Genomic DNA, 24,354 nt, shown 5'->3' with positions numbered 1-24,354 from the left:
ACAGACCCCAGTATCACCACCCTGCATAATACAGACCTCAGTATCACCGCCCCGCATAATACAGACTCCAGAATCAGACCCGAGTATTACTGCCCCGCATAATACAGACCTCAGAATAAGACCCCAGTATCACTGCCCGGCATAATACAGACCCCAGTATCACCGCCCCACATAAAACAGACCCCAGCATGCGACCCCAGTATCACCGCCCTGCATAATACAGACCCCAGAATCACCACCCACCATAATACAAACCCCAGAATCAGACCACATCATAATACAGACCCCAGAATCAAACCTCACCATAATACAGACCCCAAAATCAGACCCCACCATAATACAGACCCCAAAATCAGACCCCACAATAATACAGACCCCAGAATCAGACCCCACCATAATACAGACCCCAGAATCAGACCTCACTATTATACAGATCCCAGAATCAGTCCACACCATAATATAGACCGCAGAATAAGACCCCACCATAATACAGACCCCAAAATCAGACCTCACTATTATACAGACCCCAAAATCACCAACCACCATAATACGGACCCCAGAATTAGACCCCACCATTATAAAGACCACAGAATCACCACCCACCATAGTACAGAACCCAGAATTCCCACCCACCATAATACAGACCCCAGAATCCGACTCCACCATAATAAAGACCCCAAAATCGCCACCCACCATAATACAGACCCCAGAATCAGACCCCACCATAATAAAGACCCCAAAATCGCCACCCACCATAATACAGACCCCAAAATCGCCACCCACCATAATACAGAACCCAGAATCACCACCCACCATAATACAGACCCAAGAATCAGACTCCACCATAATACAGACCACAAAATCGGAGCTCACCATAATGCAGACCCCAGAATCAGACCCCACCATAATAAAGACCCAAGAATCAGACCCCACCATAATAAAAACCCAATAATCAGACTCCACCATAATGCAGACACCAGAAACAGACCCCACCATAACAATGACCTCAGAATCAGACCCCACCATAATACAGACCCCACTATTATATAGACCCCAGAATCAGTCCCCACCATAATACAGACCACAGAATCAGACCCCACCATAATACAGACCCCAGAATCACCACCCAACATAATACAGACCCCACCATAATACATACCCCAGAATCAGACTCCACCATAATCCGGACCCCAAAATCATACCCCACCATAATACAGACCCCAGAATCACCACCCACCATAATACAGACCCAGAATCAGACCCCACCATAATGCAAACCCCAGAAACAGACTCCATTATAATACAGACCCCACCATAATACAAACCCCCAGAATCACCATCCACCATAATACAGACCCCAGAATCAGACCCCACCATAATACAGACCTCAGAATCAGACCCCACCATAATACAGACACCAGAATCACCACCCACCATCATACAGACCCCAGAATCAGACTTCTCCATAACACAGACCCCAGAATCAGACTCCACCATAATGCAGACCCCAGAATCAGACCCCACCATAATACAAACCCCAGAATCAGACTTCACCATAATACAGACCACAAAATCAGACCCCACCATAATACAGACCCCAGAATCACCACCCACCATAATACAGACCCCCAGAATCAGATCCAACCATAATACAGACCCCAGAATCAGATCCAACCATAATACAGATCCCAGAATAAAACTCCACCATAAAACAGACCCCATAATTAGACCCCAACAAAATACAGACCCCAGAATCACCACCCACCATAATACAGACCCCAGAATCACCACCCATAATAATACAGACCCCAGAATCACCACCCACCATAATAAAGACCCAAGAATCAGACCCCAATACAAACCTCATAATTAGACTCCACCATAATGGAGACACCAGAAACAGACCCCACCATAACAAAGACCCCAGAATCGGACCCGACCAGAATACAGACCCCAGAATCAGACCCCACTGTTATACAGACCCCAGAATAACCACCCACCATAATACAGATGCAGAATCAGACCACACCATAATGCAAACCCCAGAATCAGACTCCACTATAAAATACAGACCACAAAATCAGACCCCACCATAATACAGACCCCAGAATCACCACCCACCATAATACAGACCCCAGAATCAGATCCAACCATAATACAGACCCCAGAATCAGACTCCACCATAAAACAGACCCCATAATTAGACCCCACCAAAATACAGACCCCAGAATCACCACCCACCATAATACAGACCCCAGAATCACCACCCATAATAATACAGACCCCAGAATCACCACCTACCATAATAAAGACCCAAGAATCAGACCCCACCATAATACAAACCTCATAATTAGACTCCACCATAATGCAGACACCAGAAACAGACCCCACCATAACAAAGACCCCAGAATCAGACCCGGCCATAATACAGACCCCAGAATCAGACCCCACTGTTATACAGACCCCAGAATCAGTCCCCACCATAATATAGACCCCAGAATCAGACCCCACCTTAATAGAGACCCCCGAATCACCACCCACCATCATACAGACCCCAAAATCAGACCCCACCATAATACCGACCCCAGAATCACCAACCACCATAATACAGACCCCAGAATCAGACTCCACCATAATCCAGACAGCAAAATCAGACCCCATAATAATACAGACCTCAGAATCACCACCCACCATAATACAGACCCAGAATCAGACCCCACCATAATGCAAACCCCAGAATCAGACTCTACTATAATACAGACCCCAATAAGAGACCCCACCATAATACAGACCACAGAATCAGACCCCACCATAATACAGACCACAGAATCGCCACCCACCATAATACAGACCCCAGAATCAGACCCCACCATAATACAGACCCCAGAATAACCACCCACCATAATACTGACCCCAGAATCAGACCCCACCATAATACAGACCCCAGAATCAGACTCCACCATAACACAGACCCCAGAATCAGACTCCACCATAATACAGACCCCAGAATCAGACCCCCCCATAATACAAACCCCAGAATCAGACTTCACCATAATACAGACCACAAAATCAGACCCCACCATAATACAGACCCCAGAATCAGACCCCCCATAATACAAACCCCAGAATCAGATTCCACCATAATGCAGACACCAGAATCAGGCCCCACCATAATACAGACCCCCAAATCGGACTCCACCATAAAACAGACCCCAGGATTAGACCCCACCATAATACAGACCCCAAAATCACCACCCACCATAATACAGACCCCAGAATAACCACCCATTATAATACAGACCCCAGAATCACCACCCACCATAATACAGACCCCAGAATCACCACCCACCATAATACAGACCCCAGAATCAGACCCCACCATAATACAGACCCCAGAATCACCACCCACCATAATACAGACCCCAGAATCAGACCCCACCATAAAACAAACCCCAGAATCACCACCCACCATAATACAGACCCCAGAATCAGTCCCCACCATCATACAGACCCCAGAATCAGACCCCACCATAATACATACCCCAGAATCACCACCCACCATAATACAGACTCCAGAATCAGACCCCCACCATAATACAGACTCCAGAATCAGACCACACCATAATAAAGACCCCAGAATCAGACCCCACCATAATACAGACCCCAGAATCACCACCCACCATAATACAGACCCCAGAAACAGTCCCCACCATAATACATACCCCATAATCAGACCAAATCATAATACAGACCTCAGAATCACCACCCACCATAACACAGACCTCAGAATCAGACCTAACCATAATACAGACCCCAGAATCACCACCCACCATAATATAGACTCCAGAATCAGACTCCACCATAAGACAGACCCCAGAATCAGACCCCACCAGAATACAGACCCCAGAATCAGACACCATCATAATACAGACCCCAGAATCACCACCCACCATAATACAGAGCCCAGAATCACCACCCACCATAATACAGACCCCAGAAACAGTCCCCACCATACTACAGACCCCAGAATCCCCACCTCCCATAATACAGACCCCAGACTGAGACACCACCATAATACAGACCCCAGAATCACCACCCACCATAATACAGACCCCAGAATCACCACCCACAATAATTCAGACCCCATAAACAGTCCCCACCAGAATACTGACCCCAGAATCCGACTCCACCATAAAACAGAACCCAGAATCACCACCCATTATAATACAGACCCCAGAATCACCACCCACCATAATACAGACCCCAGAATCAGACCCCACCATAATACAGACCCCAGAATCAGACCCCACCATAAAACAAACCCCAGAATCACCACCCACCATAATACAGACCCCAGAATCAGTCCCCACCATAATACAGACCCCAGAATCACCACCCACCATAATACAGACCCCAGAATCAGACCCCACCATAATACAGACCCCAGAATCACCACCCACCATAATACAGACCCCAGAATCAGACCCCACCATAAAACAAACCCCAGAATCACCACCCACCATAATACAGACCCCAGAATCAGTCCCCACCATCATACAGACCCCAGAATCAGACCCCACCATAATACATACCCCAGAATCACCACCCACCATAATACAGACTCCAGAATCAGACCCCCACCATAATACTGACTCCAGAATCAGACCCCACCATAATAAAGACCCCAGAATCAGACCCCACCATAATACAGACCCCAGAATCACCACCCACCATAATACAGACCCCAGAAACAGTCCCCACCATAATACATACCCCATAATCAGACCAAATCATAATACAGACCTCAGAATCACCACCCACCATAACACAGACCTCAGAATCAGACCTAACCATAATACAGACCCCAGAATCACCACCCACCATAATATAGACTCCAGAATCAGACTCCACCATAATACAGACCCCAGAAACAGTCCCCGCCATAATACAGACCCCAGAAACAGTCCCCACCATAATACAGACCCCAGAATCACCTCTCATCATAATACAGACCCCATAATCAGACTGCACCATTATACAGACCCCAGAATCAGTCCCCACCATCATACAGACCCCAGAATCAGACCCCACCATCATACATACCCAAGAATCACCACCCACCATAATACAGACTCCAGAATCAGACCCCACCATAATACTGACTCCAGAATCAGACCCCACCATAAGAAAGATCCCAGAATCAGACCCCACCATAATACAGACCCCAGAATCACCACCCACCATAATACAGACCCCAGAAACAGTCCCCACCATAATACATACCCAATAATCATACCAAACTATAATACAGACCCCATAATCACCACCCACCATAACACAGACCCCAGAATCAGACCTAACCATAATACAGACCCCAGAATCAACACCCACCATAATATAGACTCCAGAATCAGACTCCACCATAAGACAGACCCCAGAATCAGACACCATCATAACACTGACCCCAGAATCACCACCCACCATAATACAGACCCCAGAATCACCACCCACCATAATACAGATCCCAGAAACAGTCCCCACCACAATACAGACCCCAGAATCACCACCCACCATAATACAGACCCCAGAATCACCACCCACCATAATACAGACCCCAGAATCACCACCCACCATAATACAGACCCCAGAATCACCACCCACCATAATGCAGACCCCAGAAACAGTCCCCACCATAATACAGGCCCCAGAATCAGACACCACCATAATACAGGCCCCCAGAATCAAACACCACCATAATACAGACCCCAGAATCACCACCCACCATAATACAGACCCCAGAATCACCACCCACCATAATACAGACCCCAGAAACAGTCCCCACCATAATACAGACCCCAGAATCACCACCCATCATAATACAGACCCCAGAATCACCACCCACCATAATACAGACCCCAGAATCACCACCCACCATAATACAGACCCCAGAAACAGTCCCCACCATAATACAGACCCCATAATCAGACTGCACCATTATACAGACCCCAGAATTACCACCCACCATAATACAGACTCCAGAATTAGACTCCACCATAATACAGATACCAGAATCAGTCCCCACCATAATACAGCCCCCAGAATCAGACCCCACTATAATACAGACCCCAGAATCAGATCCCACCATGATACAGACCCCAGATCAGACCCACCATAAGACAGACCACAGAATCACCACCCACCATAATACTGACCCCAGAATCAGATCCCACCATAATACAGACCCAAGAATCAGACCCCACCATAATACAGACCACAGAATCAGACCCCACCATAATACAGACCACAGAATCCCCACCAACCATAATACAAACCCCAGAATCTCCACCCACCATAATACAGACTGCAGAATCACCACCCAACATAATACAGATGCCAGAATTACCACCCACCATAATACAGACCCCAGAATCAGACCCCACTATAATAGGGGAGCTGTGAATGACACACTTATGGGGAGCTGTGAATGACATACTTATTGGGGAGCTGTGAATGAAACACTTAGGGGGAGCTGTGAAGGAACACTGTTATGGGGAGCTGTGAAGGAACACTGCTGTGGGGAGCTGTGAATTATACACTTATGGGGGAGCTGTGAATGAACAATGTTATGGGGAATCTGTAAATAACACAGTTATAGGGATCTATAGACTGATCAGACCAGAGCCTGTCTCTGGGGCTGGAAAGCTGCTGTCAGAGCCAGAAGCTGAGCTAAATGTATTCCACAGATACATACAGACGACTTACAGGTCTGTAGCCTGACCTCCTTCAGACACCTCACTACAGCCGGTACAGAGCTCAGAGTGATCCCCCTCCCCTCTCCATGCTGCTGACAGACAGGCGAGCACGGCAGCTGAAAAGGGACAAGGGAGGAAAAGAGAGAAAACTCTCTCTCTCTCTGAAGTTGTTCCCAGCGCAGTACAGCAATAACCAGGCAGGGAGGGGAGAGAACCTCTTCCGTCCCTGGCCGGATCTTTTAGCAGCCACTTAAAGTGACAGTATCCCGGGACTACCTGCAGGTCGGCACTCACTTGCGTGCCACTCAAATGCATTCTGCGTGCCATGAGTGGCATGCATGCCAGGGGTTGCCGACCCCTGCTCTAGGGTAAAGAAGGCGAATCGAAAATAACCCTCAGTATGTCCTGACAATCATAATATTTTCAGTCATATTATTTGATTTTAGATATTAAAAAATCCATTCATGCAAAAACAAAGAAGCAGCAGCACCTTGTGGGCACTGCCTATATGCAACATTAACATAATGCAGAAAACTGAGCAGAGGTAACTATAGTGCAGTGTCCCAGTAGCTGCTGTGGTATTAGGGTTGTAGTGTGGTTCTAGAACTTAATAGTTAAATCCTGCCTGGGTATTGTGAGAGAAACGAGTTGCTTTTATACTGCTACACATGTACACATGGAAAAATGGAAAAGTATACAAGGATTGGGACGCATGAGTTTCTTTTAAACAGGTTTCTGCCAAGAAGCTAATAGAATGTTCTGAGGGAGGAGACCCCAAGTCAACCTTCTCCTATGAGAGGGCTGGAACCAGTCTAAACTACATTACATTTATCATTGTATTACAATTGGCGCATGAAATGTCGTGCGTGCGCCTAAGCCCTTTTTATTGCAATTGTGTGTTGTACGTAAAAACCTGCAAACAACCCTTCTAAAATCAATTTCAGCTTTTACAATACAGTGGTATTGAATTTATCAAATGGCGCACATAAAGTCATAAACCCCTCCAAAACAGAATAAGTTAGCAAGCCCTGGCACTACTAGAGAAGTGTATTTTTGTTCAAATTGGCCAATTCCTAGTCTAATCAGCTGTAGATCGGTCACGGTGAACCATGGTAGTGTGTTGCTTTAGGAGGTGTTTTACCCAAAACCTATCCCCAGCCGACGCTGAGAGACTATCCATTTCTACATTTGTGTTTCTACTTCAAGAGGGGGAATACTCTTAAGCCAGGAGAGATTGAAGCTGTACAAATGTGGTTCTGCTACCACTGGATCCTTTGTGGGCTTTAGGCAGCATCACATGGCTTTAAAGCAACAATCTTTTTGCCAAGCTGTGAACACCCTGCTCAGTAAAGTGTACCTTAACTGGTCTGTAAGTATAACCCATAGCAACACCTAAAATGTTTACAGTGTAATCAAAAAAGTGTAATAAAAAAAATCCTACATTATTTCTGCTACAAAAGCTAATCAAAGGGAGTGTGTCAAAGCCAAAGAGTAAAATTCTCACTACCTTGGTGTGTACAGAGGATTTTCAAAATTGTTCCTGTTTTTCAAACTTACACTTTTGTTTGGATCAAGTTATTTGTACCTACCATGATAGATACACCTGTATCCAGATGCCACACCATAGTGTACCCCCGGGGTCAAAGACTTCCATTATTGTATAACCACCCCACCCCCTTCCTTTACCATTATAAAAAGTTGCTCAGACCATAGGATAAAATGTAAGGCTCAGACCACAAAGCTGCTGTGAACACAAAGACTTAGTAGTGTTCTACTACCTTCACCTGGCCCAACACCACAACTCCAATCCTCCTCGTAGCCACCTCAATAGGAAGCATAGGATGAATAAACAGCTTAATAGCATATTATCATATTATTTTATTTAGGGCTGTGGTATTGAAGGTTCTTTATCCTCAGAATTAAAGTAAATATATCAATGAGTGATAACTCTGAACATTTAAAGGGGTTATCCAGAAATAGGGGGGGGGGGGGGGGGGAAGGTAATTTCTTTCAAAAACTGCTCCGCATCTGTCTCCAGGTCTGTTGTGGTTTTACAACTTGGCTCAATTTACTTTAATGAAACTGAGCTGCCAAACCACACCCAACCAGGAGACAGACAGGGAGCGGTTTTTGAAAGAAATTAGCTCTGTTTTTCTATTCTTGGATAACTCCTTTAATAGTTTGGCACCTGTAATGATTTATTAATGGCAGATTAAATATTTAAAGGTTTTTTGAATCTTGAATCAGTATTATTATACTGTAAAATACAAAGAACTTGCATTACATAATCTACAGCACATACGGTATATGCCATTCTTAAATGTATAAAAGCATACAGAATTTCGGTGACTATGTGCGCCTTCATATGGCACAATATTTATTTACTGTATATATATATATATATATATATATATATATATATATATATATATAGCAGTTGGTGGAACATCCTATTTTAATACTGGAGGCATATGCAGCCAATTTTATCACTATATTGTATTCATGTGTAAACCTGCACACATGCAATTTATTCCTCTTCTTGGAACATGTATGCATTGTCGGAGATCTCCTGGAAAATGTTCTTTATAAATACAAACTTGTCTTGGCTTACTGTTAATCATTACATTTTAGCATCCTCAGCACATAAAAATAGCTAATTTAAATGAAGCCTAAGGCATTTTTATCAGAATGACAGGCCAGTACCAGCCATTGTTAAAAATGGTGTATACAGGATATTACTAACGTCAATCTACTGTTTTTCCAAAAAAGATATGGAACATGGCAATATCTAGTTAATATATAATTATAATGTATATGTTACATTCCTAAGTATGATCCATATATTGCTACATTGTATAATTCTCACATGTCACTATAAATATTAGATGTCTCTTCCTATGGCGGCTATAATTATTTTTCTGCCATTTTTCCTTATATCACAATTCTAAAGAAAATAAAATAGCAACAACTAAATTGGTCTGGGATGACAGATATAGATATAAACTCTGCAAAGTGTGTCAACGTAGCTGTCAAGCCAGTCACTAATTAAAGAAAAAAAAAAAAATATATATATATATATATATATATATATATATATATATATATACACTGGTTTATATAAATATTACATAAAATAATCTTGAGAGACTGCCAAATGGGAAGAAGGCAGGGCAGGAGCACGTTACTGCTTACTTCTCCTGCAGGGAAAGAATAAGGCAACAATAGTTACATAGTTATATAGTTAGTATGGCTGAAAAAGACATACGTCCATCACGTTCAACCAAGGAATTGAAGGGAAGAGGAATGGTTGGAAGAAGGGGAAGGGATGTGATTTTATATTTCTGCAACAATGTTGCATCAGCAAAATTTCTATCACTCTGTGACCAGGAAATAGCATTACCATGTGTATGGGATGAAGTATTTGGGGTGACAGGGATGGACAGGTACAAGAATGAAGCAAACCACATAGGTAATTGAACAAACTCACAGTTACTGTAATGACAAATTATTCCACATAACATTCACAGACAGTTTTTTTTTTTTTTTTAAATACAAACTCATTATATTAATAAAATTGGCTGTGTCCTAAGGTGAAAATGGGCTTAGTCCTTAAGGGGTTAAGATTAAATATAATAACATTTTTCCCGTATCATAAGCAAAATACAGAAGTTGTAAATTTTTGTTACATTATATCCCAGAAAAAAAAAGCAATAAAAAGTGACCAAAAAGTCCCATACATGCAAATGTGGTGAAAACTAACTACAAATCTCAGCACAAAAATGATCCCTCATACAGCCCCAGAAATATAAGATTCATGGTAAAGTGTACTGGGTAAAAAAAAAAGTTGCAAAATTAGAGAATTTTTATTTTATTTCCTCCCACACATAATTTTATGGTAAAATGAAAGGTGTCATTACAAATAACAACAAAAAGTGAGATGAGGTGGAAAAAATGAAAATGCAAATATGAAAATTAGCTGTGTTCTCAAGGACAAAATCCCCCTCACTGGTTAATTCACACGTATAGTATTCTGCACAGATTTAATGCACAGATTTGATGCACAGGATTTTATGCTGCAGATTCCAATGTAAACTAAATGACTGAGCACAGCTTCAAATCCTGCACATTAAATCTGGGCAGAATACTGTACATGTGAATAGACCCTAAGGGAACAATCACATCGGCTCTGAAGTGAGCTGTGGATAATATCTACATAAGCACCAAAGATAATAAACAGTGACGTTATACCAGGGTTGGACTGGGAATATAAAGCAGCCTGGCACACAGACCACTCCACATTAAATACCCTCCACCCAAAAGAAACTAAAAAAAAGGTCGAAAAAATGTCACTAAATGTACTGTCATGATTTTGCTGTACTCCAACACCCAAATTAAACTAAAAGGCCCCCATACACTACTCTCGATGGCCCCCTTTCACAGACTCTCACACATGGCCCCCTCTGTAATATAGACTATTGCATGTAGCTCCCATGTGACATGCTCAGCCCCCACAACTTGGCCCCATCCCCTCTTCCCTTTTCCTCACAGACACCCTTTGCTGCTTTAGATCTAGGGTCTTAAGCTTGTACGTGCTGTTTGGCTCGTATTTCGTATCAGGTCTTAGAGATTCTAACTGGTAAAGTGTTGCTGTGTCATTTGTGTTACGCTTTGTGCAATATCACAAAAATGTTGTGCAAATCATGGCTATACATAAACACAGTCCAGGTTTCACTGATGGGAAGGAAGACAGTGGACCCCAGAGAACACAAGCCCATCTCACATTTGTTAGATTTGACAGTTTTTAGATTAGCAGTCAGGCCCTGTGTTACTTAATAAAGATAGTAAACACAATAATGTTACAGGTGTGCCTGATCACAGGGGTTCTGACTGCTGGGACCCACTTAAATCTCCAGAACGAGGGCCTAAGTTGTCGCTGCTGTATAGAACAGTAGACGACACACATTCCATGCTCTATGGAAGCACCAGAGATACCTGAGTACAGCACCTCCCTTTACGCTTTTATCAAATAAAAAAAAGTAAACAAAAAACTCCCACATAAAAAAAATTTGCAAGTAGAAGAAAAAGACCCGTGGAGAGACGCTGCCATTTCCAAATGAAGTGGATTAAAACCCAAATTACAGAAGCAGGATTGGAATCACTGGAGGGTTAATTAGAAAATTAAAACAATAAATAAGGATTACGCATTTCGGGGGAGCCACCCCCTTCTTCAGATTAGTATGGATCAGTATGGATCAGTATACTGTAACCCTGTATGTGGGTTGATATGTAAGTTTTTATGTCCTCCCAGGTAAGCGGCCACTACCTAAGGGCCTTCTCTGCACCCTTTTATTTTCTTATGCACTAGCTATGGCGTTATTACACGAGGCGCCCTTGCGTTGGTCTCTCTCTTTTTTCTCACAAACAGCAGGTTTACATAAACAAATTTGGTATTACTGCAAGCAGAAATGTCCAAACTATTAAAATATAATGAATGAAACTGCAGAGTGAATGGCTTAAGCATTAAAAAAATACAAAATGACAGACTAACATCCCATCCAACAAAAAAGGAATAAAAATCTATCATTATGTCTAGTTAATACTAGCATAGTACAGATAAAAACTACAGGTTATAGTGCAAAAAATGAGCCCCATACAGTTTCACAGACAGAAAAGTAAAAAAAAAAAATTACAGAGGTCAAAAAATTGCAATTGAAATAGAAAAATAAATAAAAGTAATATAACATGATAGAAACTATACAAATTGGGCATCGTTGTATTCAATCCAATCTAAAGTAAACTGGTAACATATCAATTTTACTGTTATGTGAATGACGTAAAAATGCCATCCTCGCTCCCACCACAAAATTTGCTAATTTGCATGTAATTTTTACAATTTCAAGACACAAGTATATAATTATATGGTAAAATAAAAGGTGTCATTACAAAGTACAGTGACCCCCCGATGGCCCCGACATACGATCATTTCAACATGCGATAGCCTCTCAGAGGTCATCGCATGTTGAAGGCAGCATCAACATACAATGCTTTTGTATGTGGGGGCCATCGCATAAACGGCTATCCGGCAGCGCAGACTGCTTCAGCTGCCACCGGATAGCCGTTTACGGTGCCCCGTGGGGTCCGCTGACGATCACTTATCTGTCCTCGGGGCTCCGGCGCGTCCTCTTCGGGATCCCCTCCATCGTCGTCATCACGTCGCTGCGCACGCCGTCCCTTCATCCAATAGGAGTGGCGTGCGTAACGACGTGATCGCGGCGACGGAGAGCGAGGATGCCGGGGAAGCAGAGGCCTTGCCGGAGCATCGGGGACACCCCGGGGACGCGGCGACAGAGATGGAAGGCGACATCCAGGGCAGCGGTGACGAGCGGTGACGGTCCGGAGCGGCGGGGACAGGTGAGTACAACTTCCTATGCCAGTGGTCTTCAACCTGCGGACCTCCAGATGTTGCAAATCTACAACTCCCAGCATGCCCGGACAGCCATTGGCTGTCCGGGCATGCTGGATGTTGTAGTTTTGCAACATCTGGAGGTCCGCAGGTTGTAGACCACTGTCCTATACTTTACATTGCACGGATCCCTCAACATGCGATGGTTTCAACAAACGATGGTCCATTTGGAACGGATTACCATTGTATGTTGAGGGACCACTGTTCAATTAGTCCTGCAAAAAACAAGTCCTCATATGGCCCTCATATGTAGATGGAGAGTAAAAAATGGTTATGGCTCAGTTGTGTTATTTGCATTATTTGTCTTATTTACATGAATTGTGCATCTCACATATGTTATTACGGCATGTTCCTTTGTTTTCCTCCAAATATATGTATGTAAGTATGTATTTAGCCACTACCTATTACGTTCCACCCTATATAGCTATGTCTGTTAATTATTTTGCCACCTTATTCTTATGCTTTAAGATTGGCCATCCGAAATGTTATCATCATATAACGTACTGTATCCTGGCTTCTTATCACTCCTTCTGAAACTGTAAAGTGGTGAAATAAAAGTTAATTTCTTTACCACAGCCAGGAGAGGGCGCATAGAGCTTACATATACAGCTTCCATGCAATCTGAAAGCCATGTGCAATACATTTTGCTTGAAGTTAATGCAGGAAATCCATCAAATGCAATTGTCCTAAATGTGTGGTGACTATTAATAAAATCTTGGCAAATCATTAAACTGCATAAAGTATAACAAGAGCTAAAAGACCAATAAACATGAAAAATAAATACACTGAAATCTGAATATTTCCTTCTGCATATAGAGATACTGAGTTTCTTAATTTAGTTCCTCTTGATTTATAAAATAGAGCTATTCTTAGAATAACACAGGGTTCAAAGCATTCATCAATATAATAAATGACTGCTTACAGTCTTAGTAACCTATTTACCAGTGTGGCCTCAATGCCGGAATACAAAATAAGTCACTGGGATTATACTAAACTGCCATTAAAATTCATAAAGAGTATATTAATAGTTCTGCTTTCAAAAAGAGTCTCAAATTTGCAAGTTAAAAAAGCCATGTTCATTTGTTTAACCCTCACAGTGTCCAGTAGTGTTGCTCGCGAATATTCACAATGCAAATTTTATTCGCGAATATCACACATATTCAAGAGTATAGCACTATATATTCATAATTACGAATACTCTTTTTTTTTCCCACAGTACACATCACAGTGATCACCCCTCTCTGCTTCCAGCTTGTGTGGTGTGTGTGGTGCAGCCTTAGCCAATCATAGCTCATCTTACACTGAACTGCTCTGGGCTGTGTGTAGCAGAGTGAGGGAGGAAGTTCTCCTCTGTGGGGTTTCAGATGATGTCACGCCTACTGGGTAATGCTCCTTCCCAGTCTGTGAATCTGACTCAGACTGATCAGAAAATACAGAGCATTATCAAGGTATAAAACTAAAAAATAATAAAAATAAAGGCAGTGGGTGGTTAATCATGATGGGGGCAATAAACTGGGAGGATTATAACATTTAACAAGATCATGACAGGTACTCTTTACACAAGTTAAATGTTACTCAGTTCCTAATCCTGATCATGTACACATAGGGGGAGATTTATCAAAATCTGTCAATAGGAAAAGTTGCTGAGGGGCCCATAGCAAACAATTAGCTTGCTTCTTTCATTTTTGAAAAGGCCTCTGAAAAATGAAAGAAGCGATCTGATTTGTTGCTATAGGAAACTCAGCTACTTTTCCTCCGGACAGGTTTTGATAAATCTCCCCCATAGTTTCTATGTGTCTAGCAGTTACAAATACCTTCTATCTGTTGCTCATTTGCCTTGTCATCCTGTGCTTTGGAGGGGCTTGTCCTTACTCTGCATGACTCATCTTCCTCCCTGAGAGCTGGGTATCTTCATCCAATCACTGCAGGCTGCTCTGTAACCCCCTCCTCTCGTTTTTCATGCTGCCGTGTGATAGGACAGGAGTGAGCACAGGGGAATACTAGTCCCACCCTTATTTACTGGAATTGTCAAGGTTTGTGCTCCATCCATGGTTTCTAGTGATGATGGAATCAAAGCAGATGAACCCAAATTCATTACGAATTTCAGGATTTATTCAATTCGCAACGAATGCGAATATCGCCGCAATTCTATTGCACAAATTGCTTCATTAAACTCCATTTTACAGGGTTCCAGGCTCCAGGAAACCTAAAATAGTGGATCCACATGACATTACATGGGGCAGGGGATGCTGGGAAGGCAGGAAGGCAAGTAGGTGGGATGACCCTGAATCACATGCAGGATGCAGCCTATCAGCATTCATTGACCCCTGTGATGTCACAGCCCTATATAATCGGCAGACATTTTGCGGCTGCTCATTTCATGCCATACACTGCAGAGAGAGAGAGAGAGAGAGAGAGAGAGAGGACGGCTATTTGCCTCTGTGTGTTACACAGACATGCTGAATTGATCATACCACAGCGTTCCACTTCCAACTGCTAGTCACATCAGCGTTGTGGACAGAGAGCAGTGCAGTCCTTTGCTTGTTGTCACGGAGAAGGATTTTTCTCACTTTATTCAGCATTTTGTCAGAGAGGGGCAGATAACTTTTTGTTGCCTCATACATATCAACAAGCTGCTTGAACTTCATGAACCTTATCACAGGAAGCAGGAGTGATTTTTCAGTGCAATTCTGTGTATTTTTCCACAAGAAATCATCAGCTGCTTATACTAGTCTGTAGACGGTATAAAAACCAGTTCACACCATTTTTAATACTCTGTGACAGAATGCAATTTTTTTTTTTTTTTTTGTGGTGCTGCTGCTGTGCAAAAATACGTTTTTTCAGCGGACTGTAGTACTTTTTTCTGCCCTCATACGTGCATAACACATACCTACATCAAAGCAGTCTACTATTTTGTATCTGTAAATCTGTAACAAGTCTAGATACTGGGATGCAAAAGTAATCACCGGCTGGTGTTTTACAAAAATTACGTTTTCCAAGTTCACTGTAGCACATTTTTTTGTCCTCATACGTGCATACCACATACCTACATCTAAGTAGCCTCCCATATATATTAATCTGTCAAGGGCCTACATACTGTGAAAGTCTAAGCACTAGTACTCACCGGCTGGTGTTTTACAAAAATACTGAGTTTTTTATGCGTATTGTAGCGCATTTTTCTGCCCTCATCAGTGCAAACAGCATATGTACATCTAAGTAGTGTACCATTTTGTACCTGTTAATCTGTTAAGGGCCTGCATACTGTGAAAGTCCAAACAAAAGTAATCACCGGCTGGTGTTTTACAAAAACTACAGAGTTTTTAGGCTCATTGTAGCACATTTTTTCTGCCCTCCTAAGTGCATACCGCATACCTACATCTAAGTAGTGTACTATTTTGTACCTGTTAATCCATAAAAGGGCCTATATAGTGTGAAAGGACAGCCAAAAGTAATCACCTGCTGTTGTTCTAGACAAATACTGTTTTAAGAGTAATGAAGCGTATTGAACTACCCTCATATACGCAGAAGTGCCAGGACGTGCACAGAGGAGTGACAGAGGCCTAAAATCATCAGGCAGAGGTCACAGCAGACTAGGGGCGAGTGGCAGCAAGTATCGCAGCAAGAGGCCTGAGCTCCCTTTATCGGCTAGCAATCGTGTCTTGACCAGCAACCCATCTGCCAACGTAGATTGGTTAACACGGTCATCCACTTCATCACAAGTGACACCTGATACCCCCAGTCAACAGTCATTGGGTTCCTCAGACACAACCCTTAGTTGCCATGGCCCAGGAGCAGTCCCTGTCCTCCCATTGCCTCTGTCCTACGCTGTTCCCTCTCCTACAGAAGTATATTATGCTGTGGGTTCAGCTCCACTATTCACTGAGGACAATCTAATAGAGGACAGTCCGCAGCTATTGGCCAGCCAAGAAGGGGAGGAGAGGCGGGCAAGTAGTGATGAGGAGAGTGACGTGGGAGGCGGTATTACCAGGGTTCAGGGTCCTGAAGCAGACACTGTTGAGGAACCTGAGCAGGACATCAGTGATGTGCAGACACAACTCGATGATGATGATGAAGCCGATCATGATCAGGAGAAGAGAGTTGCAGGTTGCCCGGTAGGCAGCAGCTGAGCCAGCAAGGCAGTAGCATGGTTGGCAGTCAGCGTGGTGGCAGAAGTGGAAATTCTGGAGCCAAACGTGCCCGGGGAGACCACCTGCTTCGCGGCAGCCTACCTTTCGGGGAAGTAGTGGAACAGGGGTTCCTGGAGACGGTAGCAGTCAATTAGTGCAGACTGTTGTTGGGAAAATCAGCTACTCAGCGGTATGGCAGTTTTTCATCAAGCATCTGGAGGAGGTTCACATAGCCACATGCAAGATATGTCGGCAAAAGGTGAAGCGTGGCCAGGTTCCCCATGTTGGCACCCCAGCCCTTCGTCAACACATGCTTCGCCACCTGGGTGAACGGCCTGGGAGAACCGTGGCTCCGATGTAGTAGTCCAGCCTGCTGCATCGCCCAGTGGCCAGCCGCTCCCTCCTTCAGCCAGCCAAGGCTCCACCACCTCAGCCGAAGGGAGCTGTGTGTCATACCCTCCTTCTGTCGCTCCAGCTGCTCCTGCTTCTCTAACTTTTAGTCAGCCATTCCACCAACAGTCCATTCGCGAAGCCATGTCCAAGAGACAACATTATGCGCCCACTCATCCAACCACACAGAAGCTGAATGTGTTCCTGTCTAAGTTGCTGGTGCTGCAGTCCCTCTCTTTTCAAGTGGTGGACTCTGCACCTTTCAGAGAACTGATGGCTTGTGCCGAGCCGAGGTGGAGAGTACCAAGCGTCATTTCTTTGCGAAGAAGGCAGTACCAGTCCTGCACAATTTTGTGGAAGAGAAGGTAGGCCAGTCCAACGTCTGGAGCTGTAACTATGGTCAGGGACAATACATGTCCTTTACCGCTCACTGGGTGAATGTGGTTCCTGCACAGCCACCACCCCAACTTGGACAGGTCACGCCACTTCCTCCTCCACGCTGTCAGTCCATTGGTCCTGTGACAGCATGCAACACTGCCTTCTCATCCTCCACCATGTTCTCAGCCTCCAGTACCCGGACAAGTCTCAGTGGCCCTTCAGCATACCATGTGTGCAGGGCGGTGTCAGGCTGTTCTTCCCATGGTTTGCCTTGGCAAAAAGAGTCACACAGGGGATGAACTGCTAAAAGTAATTCGTAAAGAAATCCGAGCATGGCTTACTCCACGAAAACTGGAAATGGGAACCATGGTGACCAACAACGGGAACAACATCATGGCCACGCTGCGACAAGGAAGGGTGACCGATGTGCCCTGCATGGCACACATGTTAAATCTGGTTGTCAAGCAGTTCCTGAAGTGTTCCCCCCATTTGCAAGACATCCTAAGAATGGGAAGGAAACTTTGCATGCACTTCAGCTACTCTTACACCGCAAAGCACACCCTCCTTGAGCTGCAGCGTCAGAAGGGTATCCCCCAACATAGTCCGATGTGTGACGCTGCCACAAGTTTGAATTCCACCCTGAATATGTTGGACCGACTGTACGAACAGAGAAAAGCCATCACCTATTTCTTGATGATCCAAGCAGATAAGGGTAATCTCGTGTGTAACTTCAATGAGAACCAGTGGCAGCTTATACGTGACACCTGCCCTTTGCTCAGGCCCTTTGAGGAAGCCATTAGAAATTTCAACATTGATCTTTCAATGTAAGGGGTTATGAAACCCTCTGATGCCTGCTCCTGACTGCTCCTGTGTCTTTCAGGAACTACTTGGCTTACCGATGTTTCTAGGCTTGGGCCTCAAATTTTTGGATGGTAGCACTACCTAACATGCATCTTCAATAGAAATTTCAACATTCACCTTTCAATTTTAGGGGTTGTGTACTTGCTCCACACTGTGAGCCCGTTGGTCCTGTGACAGTGTGCGACTCCGCCTCCTCATCCTCCACCGTGTCCTCAGCCTCCACTGTTCGGACAAGTCTCAGTGGCCCTACAGCATACCACGGTGGTGTCACACTGTTCTTCACATGGATTACCTTGGCAAAAAGTGTTGGAAACAATGGCTGGTCAGGGCAATGGAGACGTTGCGCCTACATCTCAAGGCCACATGAGCTCTGTGGGGGCTTGATAAATTTGGCCCTTTGTACCCACACGCCGGGGTTCGGGACACTAAAACTTGGGAATTAAAAGTTCAATTTCAAAATCATTAATTTAAATTTCAAAATCTTAAATTTACATAAAAAATTCATACATTTCAATGGTCTCATGCTTCAGCAACTCCAGGCTGTGTCATTCAGGCAATATATGGTTTACTGATGCTACTGCTGGGCCTGGGTCTGGGATTAAACGTTTGTTATGGTAGGTAGCACTATTTATCTAAAATTCTTATTTTAAATTAAAAAAATTCTTGTGGTTTTTGGGGGGGATTGTGAAGCCCTGGTGTGTTCTCATGCTTCAGCCAACTCCAGGCTGTGTCATTCAGGCAATATATGGTTTACTTATACTGCTGCTGGGCCTGGGAATAAAAATGTTGTTATGGTAGGTAGCACTAGCTATCCAAAATCTTCATTTTAAATTTCAAAAATGATTGTGTTTTTTTTTTTTTTTTTGGGGGGGGGGGGGGGGGGGATTGGGAAGCCCTGGTGTGTTCTCATGCTTCAGACAACTCCAGGCTGTGTCATTCAGGCAATATATGGTTTACTGATACTGCTGCTGGGCCTGGGAATAAAAATGTTGTTATGGTAGGTAGCACTAGCTATCCAAAATCTTCATTTTAAATTTCAAAAATTACTGTTTTTTTTTTTTTTTTTTTGGGGGGGGGATTGGGAAGCCCTGGTGTGTACTCATGCTTCAGACAACTCCAGGCTGTGTCATTCAGGCAATATATGGTTTACTGATACTGCTGCTGGGCCTGGGGATAAAAATGTTGTTATGGTAGGTAGCACTAGCTATCCAAAATCTTCATTTTAAATTTCAAAAATTCATATGTTTTTTGGGGGGATTGTGAAGCCCTGGGGTCTCCTCATGCTTCAGCCAACTCCAGGCTGTGTCATTCAGGGAATATATGGTTTATTGATACTGCTTCTAGGCCTGGGTCTGGGAATAAAAATTTTGTTATGATAGGTGGCACTAGCTATACAAAATCTTCGGTTTCAGTTTCTGAATTCATCTTTTAATCTTAGGTATTGTGAAATCCTAGTGTCTACTCATGTTGTTGCCAACTCCTGGCTGTGCCATTCAGCCACTATATGGTCTCCTCATGCTGCCAACACCTCCATGCTGTATCATTCAGCCACTATATGGTCTCCTCATGCTGCCAACACCTCCACGCTATGTCATTCAGCCACTATATGGTCTCCTCACACTGATGCCACCTCCAGGCTCTGTCATTGTGCCGCTCTGTGGCAGTGATTCTAAAGGCGATGCCGGTAATTTGCATGTCATTCTGAATAACAGTATTATTTCACTAACCCAACACACTCCATCTGTGTGTTAGAATACAGCAAAGTGTTCTATACCCCTATTGAGGCTCTCTGTAGGCCAGAAATAGCCGTTTTTAATATAGATTTGCAGCAAACAAATTCATATCGAAACAAATTTTTCGGAAAATTTGGCGAATCGGTCGCATTTTCTTATGAAGTAAATTAGAAAGGTCAATGATTTGCCATGAGAGAACATCCTAAATAAAAATCGGTAATTTATCAGTTCTACACCAGCTCGGCACCACAAGAGCATCCCTTTTGTACCTAGAAGCACTGCAAAGCCATTCCCCAAAGTTCTTTTGATTTTTCACCATGCCCAGTCTAACTGGAGAACTCAGTAGGATGCGGGCAGTGTCTGGACCAATTACTTACTACATTTCTTCATTGGTGTTGTGCAAAGAGCACAAAACTTTAAGGTAAGCATCATATCTGCCAGATTTTTCACCCCAATTGCAATTGGCAACAGCACTTAGAGTATCCCTCTGTACAATTTTTTTTCTCTCCGATAATATATAGTGTATTGTGTAACAAAAGCAAAAATAAAAACATTGTTTGTGGGATGGGTTTAAAAAAAAAAAAAAAAAAAAAAAGCTGAACCATTTTTTTTTACCCCTACCACGTTTTTGCACTTTCATTTTTTCCTCCTTACCTTTTAAAAATCCTAACCCTTTCAAATTTGCACCTAAAAATCCATATGATGGCTTATTTTTTGCGACCCCAATTCTACTTTGTAATAACATCAGCCATTTTACCCAAAAATCGGCGGTGAAACAAAAAATTATCATTGTGTGACAAAATTGAAGAAAAAAAACTACATTTTATAACTTTTGGGGGCTTCCGTTTCTACACAGTACATTTTTCGGTAAAAATGACACCTAATCTTTATTCTGTAGGTCCATATGATTAAAATGACACCCTACTTATATAGTATTTAGATTTTGTCTTACTTCTGGAAAAAATCATACCTACATGCAAATTTATATGTTTAAAATTGTCATTTTCTGACCCCTATAACGCTTTTATTTTTATGTGCACGGGGTGGTATGAGGGCTAATTTTTTGTAGGGATCGGACTTTTTGATCGCTTTTTATTAATTTTTTCATGATATAAAAAGTGACCAAAATTACGCTATTTTGAAATTTGGAATTTTTTTGCTCATACGCCATTGACCGTGCCGTTTAATTAACTATATATTTTTATAGTTCTCACTTTTACGTATGCGACAATACTACATATATTTATTTTTATTATTATTCACACTTTTTTTTTAAATGGGAAAAGGGGGTGATTCAAACTTTTATTAGGGGAGGGGTTAAGTGATCTTTATTTACTTTTTTAACTTTTTTTTTGCAATTTTATAGCCCTATGAGGGCTATAACATGCAGTATATTGATTCAATACACTGATCAATGCCATTGCATTGTATTGCATTGATCAGTGTTATCGGCGGTCGATTGCTCAAGCCTGGATTTCAGGCTTGAAGAAATCAATCGCAGATTGGAGGCACAGGAGGCAGATAAGGCACCCTCCTTATGCGTCCTAGCTGACCGGGACATCAAGTTTTCACCTCGATGGTCCCGATCAGCCCGACTGAGCTGCTGGGAAGCTTTCACTTTCGACACAGAGATCAACTTTGATCGGCGCATGTAACGAGTTAATGCCGGACATAAGCCCGAGCGGCGATGTCAAGCATTAGCCATGGGTCCCGGTTGCTTTTGCAACCGGGAACCACCGAGTATGATGCACTCTCACCTGCTGAGTGCGCGTCAAACCTCAGGAGCCGCAGATGGATGTTAATGAATGTCCATTTGCGGCAAGGGGTTAATGGGGTTTGTTATGTGATATAGATGTTAACTTTTTTTTCTGCAGGTCATATGATTACAGAAATACCATTTGATATGAAAAAAAAACATAACTGTATTAACTTTTTTATGAGGGCTTATTTTTTTTATCTAGCAAGATGCAGTTTTTATTGGTATTAATTTTACAATACATACAACTTTTGATTACATTTTTTGGGGAGGCATGCTGAGTTAATTCTAGCCGCCTTGTATGTAAGGGGCCAATCAGCTATTGATTTCTGTGTTTGATACACCATTTCCTGCTTCATACTCCTTGCTCTGAAGTCTTCACATTCATATACATCAGATATAGGAAATAGCAGGGGTGTTACTATAGAGGTTTCAGAGGTATCAGTGCACTAGGGCCTTGGTGCCTAAAGGGGCCCCAAGGCACATCTGCCCCATATGAGACCAGTATAATAAATGGCACATAGACCCTCACTCTTTTTATTCAGCCCACCTTTGTGTCCCCAACACTTCTGCGCTCCCTAGCCCACATTGCCTAGTTCCCAGCCTTCAGGCACACACACAAAAAGTTTTTTCTTTCTGTAAAGGAGCAGCTTCTCTGTATCTTAACCTGCTGATAGCTTGTGTTTGTTTGCAGTTTATTGCATTGATCCTCTCATCTGAGCTGCATCCAGTTTGAGCTATATTTATTCTCAGTACTTTAGGTCTACGCAAAGCTTGCCTTGGCTTGGCAGAAGAGGCAGGAAGGCATCCATGTGCAAAATGTGTTTTGTTAAAATCAGCTGACAAGAATGACTTGATGCTTAAATGACCTTGTTTTCCAGACATGTGCACCTTGCATTTCCATCACTGCAATAATTTGTTTACTTGGATAAAAAACATGACTGCAGAGACTATGAAGCAAATTATTACTATTTTCTACTTTTTTAAGACAAAACTTTTACTGTAGGTTACTCATTTCTGCAAGTTATGCATGTATTAGCCTAATAAGTAAGCAATGTCATTAGTTATTAACCCTCCAGTGTTATTTTAGTACTTTTTAATTCTTATTTATTCAGTATTGTACTATAACAGCCTGTGTTTTTTTTATTTTTTTGTGGCTTAACTGCAAAGTGCAAAATTGTAAAGGACCTAAGGGTAAGTTCACACGTACCTTACTTGCTGTGAGTTTCGTGCATAAAAATCCTTAGTTAATGTCATAGCATGTGACTCAGAATGCGACCCCCACGATGTCAATTGCCAACTATAGAAATAACAATGAAATGGAATATAAAATAAAAAAAACACATAAGCTGTACTACATGTGGAGTTATCTACGCCATACGGTGCCTATGCGATAAGCTATACATAGGTTGCACCAAAAGGGCCCTTAAAGTGCGACTGGGGGAACATGTGAACAACATATGGAAGGGTTTTGAGGGACATCCCCTATCCCATCATTACAAAGAGAAACACTCACAAAAGCTCAAAGGTACTCATTTTTTTGGCATAGAAAAAATCCATCCTCACTGGACCCTGGGCTAATAGCGAGCGGCACCCATCGTCGTGCCACGCGCTATTAACCCTTCAGACGCGGCGATCAAAGTTGATCGCCGCTCTGAAAATGAAAGTAATCGGTACTATCACGATAAAATTGCGATGTAATGATGAGCTAGGACGCGAGCGCAGGCCCCCTTACCTTGCTCCGTTGCATCCGATCGGGAAAACAACCAGATTAACCAGACAGGATATAAATATATAAACATGGCAGGATATAGTGTACTAACATAAAGTTCGGAAACTGGAATCAAGATAAACAGCAGATGAATGAATGAACAAGACTAGACATGGAATAAGT

This window comes from Hyla sarda, chromosome 4 (genome assembly GCF_029499605.1).
Source record: "Hyla sarda isolate aHylSar1 chromosome 4, aHylSar1.hap1, whole genome shotgun sequence".
Lineage (NCBI taxonomy): Eukaryota > Metazoa > Chordata > Amphibia > Anura > Hylidae > Hyla > Hyla sarda.
This window is presented reverse-complemented; position numbering follows the sequence as displayed.